Genomic DNA, 12545 nt, shown 5'->3' on the forward strand with positions numbered 1-12545 from the left:
TTCTCATATCAAGGTTAGTACTGGGATGAGGCCAGGGTACTCGTGGCTGCTCGTGGTTACCCAAGCAACACACATGTTATATAAAAGTTACGACAGCGCAAGTTTTGGTTGTATAGAAGTTTGTTTCACGTTATTTCAACACAATGTTAAAATTACGTAAAATAAACTTCTATACAACCAAAACTTGCGCTGTCGTTACTTTTATATAACATGTGTGTTGCTTGGGTAGCGGGTCACATAATTTTCAAGGAAAGGCATGGTCATGATAAGGTTTCAGGGTCTCGTTCAAACAGTGGCCTATGATTTGGCTTGCGGGAAGGATTCACTGAAATGGCCGTTTCCCAGCATCTTGGTAATTTGATCAGAAAAGTCCTCAGTGACCGTACCCGCATCATTGGTGAAGTTGTCCTCTGCTCTTAAGACTTCTTCCGCGTGTCTGATTCTACCACTTACAGCTTTGACTTTCCTCCATAGTTCCGTCGAACTAGTGACCTCGGTGATCTTCACTGCAAAGTCTGAAGATATTTTGGATTGTACTGGGGTCAGGGAGTGGGGTAAGTGTCTGTTTTGCCAAATGGTTAAAAATGTTTATTTCTTGTGTTATTGTGTATGAGAGGAACCTGTTCCAGGTGTTCCGAAGCGGCCATATCAGTTGCTACATACTTCAGTCAATTTTTTCTGCCCCATTCTCTTGAAATCATGAAGTTTGATACGTCGCACGGCATGTTTTGGTTGCAAACCAGAAATATCCCCGATGTCACCCCCGTGGAAACTATGCTAGATGTTCCGGGATGGCCGTATTAAATGGTACAGACTTCAGGGTATCGTTTCTGACTCAGTCATTCGAAATCATCAGACGCGCCAACTTGGTCAAATTATTGGGGGGGGGCAAAGCCTGGTTTTTCTGATTTTTTGTATGGGAAAATCGAAAAATCATCAAATATTGGGGGGGCAAAACCATGCTTGCCCCCCCTAAGTTGGCGCCTATGGAAATCATGCAGTTTGATATGTCGCTCGACAAGTTTTGGCTGAAAACCAGAAGTGTCCCCAATGAGGCCCCGCGGAACCTGTCACGGGGATCCGGATGGGTTAACTTATTCAAATATGATTACCACAGTTGTGTTTTATTGCTCGCAAAGAAAACTCCACTGAAAATCGATGGTTCAAACACAATAATACATAAAATAATATTTTTTAGCCATTTCGGCACCCTCCCTGATCCTAGTTCAATCCAGAATATCTTCGGAATGGTTCCGGATATTGTATGGCCACTTGAGTGTAATAAACTTGCATCAATTTATTACCGATTGAAGGCGACTTCAATAAAAAAAAATTGGATGAAAATTGACGAAATGCCAGCATGTGCAAAATGAGATGTTAGGGGTCGGGTACGTGAAGGTTAAAACGGGATTTTTGCAATAGGTACCCTTGAGACTCATGCAGGAGGTTTTCCCAGGATTCCTTTCGTAGTAGCTCCATGGAATTCTTCATAAAAAAAAATCCCGGAGTTGCTTGTAAAATTCCTCGCAAAACTTCTCCCGAAGTTGGAATTTCACTTACCAGCGTTCTGGGATGGGGGTACCACAGTTCATTCGCGAGTTATTTTAATATTTTCTTCCGGATCGCTTTGACAAGTTCTTCCAGGATGTCTTATCATTTTCTTGTAATTTCTCCTCGAATTTCTTCGGAGATATTGCTTAGAAGTTTTTTTTCTGACGGGCTTGGTGGTCTAGTGGCTACCGCTTCTGATTCATATGCAGAAAGTCATGGGTTCAATCCCTGGCCCGTCCCTTTCATCCTACTTTGTATCTTTCTGTCCACTTTCTCTCTCTCTCTCTCTCTCTCTCTCTCTCTCTTCTCTACATATACAACTCATGTATATTCATATGTTCATAGCCATCGCTAGAACCAGAAACGACTTGGAAAAAAGTCGTTTCCCTCCCTTCCATCTTCCACTCACAGCACAGTGTATATAACGCCTACAAGTTATGCAACCAAAGCGTGCTGTGCCGCTTGACCTTATTCACCTTATTCACCACACAATGTATCACTTTACGAACACTATAAATAATCCCCAATCCATGGATCGCATCACCGACCCAACGGTGACTCCCTGATCTCCCATCCTTTCCATCTAACAAATACCCCAGTCCGTGCTGATTGTGGGGATGCAGAGGTGATCGCGGTCTTTAGTAGCAACATCCAGCACACTCTAACATTCCTTTCCCTTCCCAACTGACTATAAGGACGTGGCCGGCGCCGTTATTGATCCTAAATGTATGAGCTGCTTAAATTGCACTTTGAGAATAAGTGGAGTGTCCCAGCCTAGGTCCCAGCCCTTATTCATTTGGATCTCAGTGCAATTGGAACCAGCTCAGATCAATCACGGAGTAGCAACCATTGACATGTATAGCCAGATTTGATCGTTTTGATCGTTTTTGATCGATATTGCTTAGAAGTTTTTTTTCAGGATTCATCATCGGGTTCATCCCGAAATTGGTACCAAAGTTCTTCTTGGATTTCTCCTAAAGTTCATGCCCCTGTTCTCTAAGTTTTCACAAGTTATTCTTGTGGTTATCCTCTTGATTGTGGTGTCTGTTGAAATGTCACAGTTTTGAAAATAAGTAACAGTATCCCAAATAATATTTTGATGGGCAAATAATCTTGAAGAGGTTTTAAGAACCGTTATAAACCTGTTACCTTTTATTTTGGTTTCATGATGATTCTAAGAATCTCTTCTATTCTGTTTACAAAAAAAATGCTCCTTACCCGGGGAGCGGATCTGGTGTGATGAACACTTGACTATCACGCCGAGGACCTGGGATCGAATCCCACTCCCGACATACTGTGTGGGTCCCGAGATGAACTAGCCTAGGGCTAAAAATTTCGTTAATACAGATAAAAAAAAAATCCTTACACATATCCATACTCCTTATGTTTACTCGTGAGAACACGAATGACTCAACGGCTTTCATTGAAGTTAGTAACATCCCGACTAGAAGATTATAACAAAAATATAACATTATTATAACAAACCCTGATATTTATAACTCATTGTGATATATTTTTTTTTAATATCTTTGGGGTTTAAAAATATTATATCTCAATTATATCATATTATGTTATAAATGTTGTTTTATAACTCATTCCCAAGTAACATTTTAAGTTTTGTTCGGCTCTACAAGAGATCTTCATGACCTATTTTATAAAACTTGCAATAAAACAGAATCATACATCAAAACCTCTTGATAACCTCTTTAAGATTATCTTCCGGCTAAGTGGACCACTCTCGGAGGGGTTTTGCAAACCGCATTAAGAGTAGCAATAAACCCGTTTTAAAACCTAGTTGAAATATTTCCCATTCTCGATTGTTGTTGTTTTTTTTTCAACAAAAACTATGATAGCTCAAGATGCAGAGAAGTTTCTTCGATGGCACGTAAAGTTTAGGAGGATACATAATTCGTAAGTAGAAAGCGATTATTTCAAAGTAGTATTTTAGTAGTTATTGTGCTGGTAGGCTTATGCGCATTCGAATTCACCGTGAATATTGGGGTTGCAGAATCATAAAATTAATGCGCTTCGAAAATAGTGAATATTATCATCTTGGAATGAAATAAATCTATTTGTGAATTTAGTAAAACTATCCCGAATCACAAGAAAACTCAGCAGAGAGAGTTTATTAATGTGAACATGTAATGAAAATGGTTGCAAACTACCAATTCATTGCTAATTTAAGCAAAATTAACTATTTTTCATTCACGTAAGCTAATTTTTCAATATGGCGACGACCATAATCAGCGAAAATAAAATGAAAGCAAGTTTACTTTTATGATGACCGCAATAAACCTAGCAGTGTCGTAGTTTCTGCTTTTCCACCAACAGATGTCGTTACTAATCGAACGGATCGCCATCTGTTGAGAGTTTTAACAGTTTTATTGCGGTAATAATGATTGCCAGAAGGTTTACATATCGGAAAGTTTTGTTTACTCTTAAAATCTGTCTTTATGGATATCTTCAAGTATACTATAAAACATTTTATTAATGGTTTTCATAAAAGCAGTCATAAAACTGTGAGTTTTAATTATTGCTGTAACAAAACATTAATAAAAATCAAACAAAACCAATCAGCGATATTATTGTTACTTGGGATTGTGAAATAATTTAGTTTCAATTACTTGACATACAGAAAATCATTTTGCCCAATTGTGTCAAAATATGATAGGAACTAGTTTTCTTGAAGCTAAAACTTATATCATATTTTGTTATAATATTGATCAGATCATAACAAAATAGGTTATTATTTTGATTAGACCGGTGTACTTTTTTTTACAATTTTAGTTGTTTTAACATCATCCTGCACCTAGTTTATAACATAATAAGTTATAGAAATTTTTTATAACATCATAACACAATGTATTATAAACTTGATAGATTTTTCTAGTCGGGATGGTAACATGTTATCATTTTCTTCCTATCGTTATATTGCCCTGCAATGCCGGATTACCTTAGAGCTATAGAGTCTCAAGTTAGTCTATTAATTATGGTTTTGAATCGCCAACCCGGAGATGCTCGGAAAAATTTTCTGGACTTTTCTTTAATTCTGGAAATTTTCTGATCTTAGCCCGGGTAGACGAGAATATCTAAATCATATCTCAAATCGAACACTTTTTGCTGTCATAGCTCGATGTGATTTTGATGAGTTATTCAAAAATCTAGTGAATATCTCACGAATAGCTCAAAGTGATATGATATCAGTTGTTGTTCTTGTCGAAATAGCTGAAAATTTCTACATAAGAACAAGTTTAGCTCTTCTGCACGAAATGGAACACATACACCCATAGAGATGGCTCAATGTTAGTGAAATGTCATGTGCCCCTTTCTGAGCTGTGGATACGAAGAACCGCATGCTCTTATTCCCATGTCATTAACAACAGCGAGCCACAGTTGAGTGGTAAGCATCGCCGCCTGTGAATCCTAAGGTCGTAGGTTCGATGCTGGATGCTGCCATTTTTTTTATTTTTTTTTTCTAGATAAAAGTGACAAATCTTGTCTGCTATTGTTTTGATCTTGTAATATCTTAACGAGCTATTATTGAGTAGTTCACCATATTAGATTTTGCTATTATTTCTGTTCTTTTACCTCTTATATCAATCAAACCAATATCAGTTTTTGCTCTTCAGTAATTCAATCAATCATAACTGAGCTATTCATCAGATTTTTCCACCTACTCGGGAGTTGATAACACTAGTTTACATCATTTTTGAACTCGGTAAGCTGATGATCGTTTTTGGTGTAGAATCATACCCTGAGTTCGAAAACGCGAAGGAAAAAAAAATACAGTAGAGCGGACATTTTTTTTGACTTTCCATACAAGGTTGATAGATTTTAAATCGATTTCTGTTCTATTTTTAAGCAAAGTCATTCGCTTCAGACATCTCATTCTTCGTAGTCAATGCTCCGATTGAGCTGTATTTTTTACTGCAACTCGCCTACATATGATATGCCAGATAAAGGTTGAGAAAGAATTTTTAAATTGTTTATTTCTTATTGAAAATAAATACATTCCTTCATATATTTTTGGAAATCTTGCTAAAATTTATGGAGATCGTCCCTAAAACTTGCCAATATCTTGTATTTCATCAATCTGACGCCAAACCTGCATTCAGATGACCGAGTGGTATTATATTTAGCTTTTAATTTATGAAAAAAAAAGATTTGAAATTGGTTGAACAAAGCGCAAGCTTTTGGAATTTGAGTAAATTCCTTATGTATTTTAAAAAGTTATAAAGCTCGATATTGAGCACGGTTTCGAAATCAGTGCTCAAATGTGCTTTTAAAACTTTGGTCGTTGACACGAGTTTAAGGAAATTAGAGGTCTTCAATTAATAAGTATGGAAGTGCTCAGAAAACACTTAATTGAAGGGGTGCAGGTCAAGCTCCAGTGAGAACGAAGAGTCAAAAAAATGGAAGGAGCAATAGATCATTTTGATCTTCTACAATGTCATCTTTTTCAAACATTTAAAACTTCAGTACGTATTAAAAAAAAACTTTTAAAATGGACAGGCAAACAGTTTCGACTTTCCAGCCAACCTTACACGTCCAATAAATTCCCGCAAGCAGCCGCAATCCCAACGGGCACGATTTTCAACTCTAACCTTTCTCACTCAAACCAAACCCTCTTCACAAGTGGATCGTCATCGCTCCAATTTCATCTAACAGTCAGTAGTGAGGCCGGTTGGAATACGCGAGAGCAGTGATGGAAAACAGTGAGGAATGCAGCTGAGTAAACACAAACGCAAAGCTATCCTACTCGTGAACAACAGAAGCCAGAATATATTCGCACTTCCTTCACTCGCGAGCTAACGAAGCTGGTCGCACTCGTGATTGATTCGCGAAGCAGCTCTGAACATTTTTCAATTTTATGAAAAAACGAACTTACACGGCCGACAGATTAAATTTTCAGGCACAATAAAGCACAAAACACTTCTATCTGATGGTGAATTACTTGCTTTGCTATTAAAATCGTACTAAAATGCAATTCCCGCATCTCCACTTGTTCTTCGCGAATAAAAGTTCATGAATGTTTTTGTTTTTGTTTTGCTTCATACTCGTGAAGCAATCGGGTGCGAATAAACTCACACACGGCTTACTCTCGGCACCGTGAGTAAACCGTTTGTTGCTTTTACACTCGCGAGTTGATTCACGATGAGAGTATTTCCATCTCTGCGCGAGAGGGCTCTTTGCGGGGCGCGGAAAAATACCTTCAAGGTCACCACAATAGCTCAAAGCTGCTGCTGTTCGGGAAGCAGTCTGGTCACACGTTAATCACATTATCCGCGCGTACACTACCACTGTGGACTGGGGGAAGTTTGAGCTGGTTATTTTCTGAATGAGCATTTTACTTCAACATACTAAACAAATTGAAATCCAAATAATTGTTAAAACACTTGTTACAATTTATTCGATAGTCATGTTCTACTGCTAGAACGATACGCATTCAGAATACCGCCTCACAACGGTATCTGTAAATCCAACCGAGCTCATCACCATACACCAGCCTAAGACATATGGAGGTGTGGCGGAAAGCGAACGTGCGGTCACTTGCTGTGGTAGTCTTCATGCTTTACATACAGAACCCTATTTCTCCCTACAATCCACCTCGTTTGTGTAAAGCACAACGCTGGTCAACCGATAGCGGAGTCTCGAGGGAGGCAGCAGAGACTCGGCTCGGCTCAACTCGACAAAATAATGAGTTTAATTTCATCTCGCGTTTTCTTTTGCCTCTGCGCTGGCTGGTTGTTCAATGATGGTAGGTAGATGCCTAGGTCATTAATTGGTGGAGTGTCCGGCGTTGTTGGTTGGGTTCCAGTTATGGGAAACGGGATGCGGCGATAATCGGATCATTGTTACTTCGTTAAGCCCACACGGTTGTCGTCGTCGTCGTCGTCTCATCTTGCTGCTGACTGGTTGACTGGGTCGCATTTCGTTCTCAATGCACGATGATAGTTAACTTCATTTAGTTGTGACGCAGGATTTCGAAGTTGTCATATCAAAGTGGAATTGTTACAAGAGATTAAAAAGGAGGAATGATTTTTTTTTATATTAAAATAGAGCTTTGCCACAAAAAGCTGGTTAAGTACTGTTCCTTCCAATTCCACTAAACACTCTTAGTGGAATTGAAAGAAACAGTACTTAACCCGATTTTCTATTACTAGCAGGTATTCAACTTATTCGCCCAGGTTCATCATCATCTTACGAAGCTGTTACGTCAGAAATTTACCCCTGTCATGATTTCGATCGAAATTTTAAGAAACATCGAAGGTCGCCGTTCCATTATTCAAAATTCGTATTAGAGAGCAAAAATGAACAACCGAGCATCTCCATAGAGTAAGGAGGCGCATGTCTCTCAAACAGATTGATATTTCTTGACCTAATTTAGCTAATCTAAAACTAAGATAAACTTTTAACTTTGCACCAATTTTTTTTACAGAATTTCAAATATTTTCCATGGTTGTTGTTTTTGTACCGCTGATAACACGAAAACTGCACAATTCTTAAAATAATTTTGAAGAGCTTTCTGTTACAAAGTACACTTTGTTGGCCAACAAAACTAGATATCGGAGCCACATCATAGTTAAGAACTGGCACTATGTCCTTTCACTTTTGCATTGTTTAAAATTATAAGAAGTTATAATTTGAACTAGTCAAACTGTAATCTTAATTTGTCTTATTAAGATTTTTTTAAACGACATACTTTTGGCCAAATTATGAAACGTCAAATTGGACACGAATGCCAACTTATTTGGTAAAGTGTCTTTAATAAAATGTAAAAATAATAATAAAACGTCAAACGAAAGCTTTTTTGGTAAAGACGAACAACACAAAAACATTTCACATTACAAGTCATATCATTTTGAATTTTACTTAATTCGTACTTGCAGAATATTACCTTGAATTGAACCGTCTGTCATCTTGATTTAAACTTGCAAAAGGGACGAGTTTCTACACTGAAAATAAATTTTGTTTCATTGTACGAAATCGGTCGTCATGTTTACAAATGCCATTCGTTGTTTTCTGCAACGAAAAGCTTCGTAATATGCATGAGTTCGTTTCGTATAAAATCGCTCCGACAAGTTTTTCTGTCTCTTTTTTTGTCGGAATAACATAAAACATGCTTTAAAAAATACCACACGTTCATCCACTTAGATATCACAGGCTTCGAATCACGTATCTTCTGATTTATACCTACCAGTGCTAGCCACCCATCTGTGGACGCTTGTTGAAGCCATCCGAAAACAACCAGAACGCTTTCCACTTTGGTTCTGTTTATAAATAACTTTTACTTTTCAACCGAGAGCATGTTTCCTTTCCTCTTCTCGCACACGCACCGTCATATGCTCATTATTTATTTATTTATTTCACCGTCTTCAGCTGGGCTGCACAGACTGAATTAATGCTTAATTATATACTATTCCTAATAATGTTCTTAAAACGAGTTCTACTTATGTTAAAGTCAAAACAATCAACATCATTAAGTGCATTGAAACATCGCTCTAACGGATTGTTTTGGCCGTAAACTGTATGATGCCGAGCAATCATGAATGAAGTTCGCTGGCGTGTTCGGCGTGCAGGTACAAAGAAACGCGCTTGCTGAAGAAGCTCTGGGCAGTCAATCCTGTTGCTAAGCACTTCGTACGCAAACATTCTTTGTAGATACAAGCGGCGCTTGCGCAATGGCTCCAGTCTTATAAGTTGACATCGGTCGTTGTACGGTGGCAGCTGCAGTGGGTCAGACCACGGCAGTCTCCGTAGAGCATAGCGAACGAAGCACCGTTGGACCCTTTCTATACGTCCGATTTGAGTTTCCGTATACGGAGCCCAGATTTGAACCGCATACTCGAGAATACTTCGGACGAGTGAACAGTAAATACTTTTTAAGGCGTACGCATCACGGAACTCAGACGCATTCCGTCGGATGAACCCAAGCACAGCAAAAGCCTTGGCGGTTGTCGAGGTCACGTGGTTGTTAAAGCTTAACTTGCTGTCCATAATTACTCCAAGATCCTTGATGGAGTTCACTCGTTCCAGCGCTATCCCATTTGCTCTGTAATCAAAAGTCAACAGCGTTTGCGACTTGCTGAAACTAATTAGCTTACACTTGATCGCGTTCAGTTCCATTCCGTTTGAAGCACACCAAGCAGCCACAGCGTTGACATCTTGTTGCAAAGCTGCACAATCTACCAGTGAGCTAATGATCCGGTATATCTTAAGATCGTCGGCGTACATGAGGTGGTGTGAGTTTATTCGGTAGCTCAGATCATTAACGAATAACACGAATATCAGTGGTCCTAGATGGCTTCCTTGGGGGACGCCTGAAGGTGTCGGAAAACGAGATGACGCTACGGATTTCAGTTTAACATATGCAGATCTATCACGTAGGTAGGAACGTAACCAGGTTATAAGCCAATCAGGAAATCCTAATCTATCGAGCTTCCTTAGAGTTAGGTCATGCGGGACTTTATGGAACGCTTTGGAAAAGTCCACATACACACTATCTACTTGCAAGCGCTTTTCCAAGCTAGAGTTAAGTAAACTAGTGTACGCCATCAGGTTGGTTGTAGTGGAGCGGTGTTTCACGAAACCATGCTGGTATTGCGAGATTATGGGCATGGCCGCGAGGTAAAGTTTTTCATGAACCAATAGTTCTAGTGTCTTAGCAAGGCAGCAAAGAATCGAAATTGGCCGGTAGTTTTCAACATTGTGGATATTGCCTGCTTTGTGAATTGGCGTAACGGCGGACTCCTTCCACAAATCTGGAAACACGGCTTCCGACAGCGACAGATTAAACAATCGGCAAACAGGTTGAGCAAGGACGTCTGCACAGCGGTTGATAAAAACGGGGGGAAGCTTATCCGATCCAGGACCTTTGGAAGGATCTACATCTTTAAGTGCCAAGGTTACGTCTGCTACGGTAAATGTAGGGCGCGGGAAATTAATGTTGTACGACGGCAGGGAATTCAAAACTTCGACAGAATCTGCGGGGGAGCCCGGACTATATACTGATTTGAAGAAATCAGCAAAAAGTTCAGCGGAATCCTCGACACTATGAGATGTTTTGTCACCAAGTGACATTTCGGACGGTATAGCCTGTGCATCTTTTCTAGTTTTGAAATAATGCCAAAACGAAGAGGGATTCGCCTTAACCTCGTCTTCGATTCGGAGAATGTACTCACGGAATGTGGAAGAAACGCAATCGTCGTACTCCGCCTCAAGTCTGCGAAGAAGGATTTTATTGTCGGGGGTTCGGCGGCGCAGGTAGCGACGGCGTGCTTTACGAAGTACGTTTCGTCGGTGTCGGACCTCAGCATTCCACCATGGTTGATTATTTGAGCGATGGTGTCGGCGTCTCCGAAGCGGTGTGTGCCTGTTTATGATGCGAAAGATCACTTCGTAGAAGGTTGCAACTGCTTCGTTTACTTCGGCATCACAAAAAACATGTTGCTTTGTTTTCTCTGCGATCCAATCAATCGTCAGTGATGACTGCAAAGCTTTGTTGCATTCTACGAAGCGAAATTTTCTTTTTACGCATGGTTAGTAAAAAATGTTTGACATTTGTTTATTTTGTTTCATTCTACAAAGCGGGAGCTAAAATCTACGAATGAGCAAGTTTAGCGTCTGTCGGATTCGTGATTTCGTACATGATACAACTCCATTTGTACTGTTTCAGCATGGTGGTACGAATGGACCGTACATTTTACGCAAATTGCTTCCAATTTACGAAAACTGGTTTTACGAAGCATATTCGTTGAGGTTTAACGAAAGAATATTCTGAGTGTAGTGTAGAGGCCTGCAGACTGCGGAAGATCATAAGGTTCTAATTTACCTAGCTTCCAAATTCCTGAAGCATTTCAAAAATTATGGGTTGACTTTCCACTGCCTAATGAAACGTTATTTGAAAATTGGCGGATCTATGGAATTTCCCAGCAAACACAAAGTTTTATATGAAGTTGAATAGGATGCTAAAGTGGAGACCATATACGACGTACATGCCCACCCCCACCCCCCCCCCTCCCCGCGTGTAAAGTGTGCGTATATCGCCTCCGCTTTTGCATCCTATATAACATCATATGCGATCGTGTGTTGACTGGGTTTCAATTGATGAGCATGAAATTGGCTATTACAAAAGTAAAAGAAAATAAGTTATTATAAGGGATCAACACATCACGATAAACAGAACCTTACAAATGCACAAATGAGAAACATCACAAATGGACACAGCACAACACAGAACACAAATATGCCCTGTTATCCAGATGGATACCCGTAACACCGCATGAGCTGGTGTCGCCAATAAGGCTAATAAAAATATTTGGGGTACTCATTAAACAGATTGAATTGCTGCGTAAGTCATGATTTTCTGCTTATTTGAAATGTTTCATGATTTTGCGAATGAAATAATCAAAGATTGTCTTGGTGATCGCGACGTTTAATCATTTTAATTAGTTTACGCTGTTAAGGGAATCCCCCTATTATTATTCTTTTATGTCCGAGACCTCTCATCGGGTGTAACAATAAATAAATAAAAAAAAACGAAAAAAATTTTTTAAAAGTAAAAAAAAAAACAATACGCACTATTTGTATAATATTTTCCAACTATTGAAAAAATGATATTTGAAAGCAATGTTTCTGTTGAAAATGGAGCCATGAGTATCTGCTTTTTTCCGGCCCTTTAAAATTTTAAAGGGCCTGGCTGGAGGTTTCATGAGCATACCATGGGGATTCAGAAGTTAAATGGGCGTTCCAAGGGGGTTTCAAGAGGTTTAAAGATAATTGCAGGGGATTTCAAGGGGTTTCATGTGCATTCCGGAAGATTGGCGGATGGCCTCAGCGGGTTTGTATGAGAGTTTTAGTAGATTTCAATCCGCTTCAGGAACGTTCCCAAGCGTTCCAGAGGATTGCAGAGAGTTTCAGGAGCATTCTAAGGCATTCAGGTGGTTTCAGGGAGTTTCAGGAAGCATTATGAGTCTTCCGGGAGTGTTTGAAGG

The sequence above is a fragment of the Aedes albopictus genome, chromosome 2 (assembly GCF_035046485.1).
Source record: "Aedes albopictus strain Foshan chromosome 2, AalbF5, whole genome shotgun sequence".
Taxonomy (NCBI): Eukaryota; Metazoa; Arthropoda; class Insecta; order Diptera; family Culicidae; genus Aedes; species Aedes albopictus.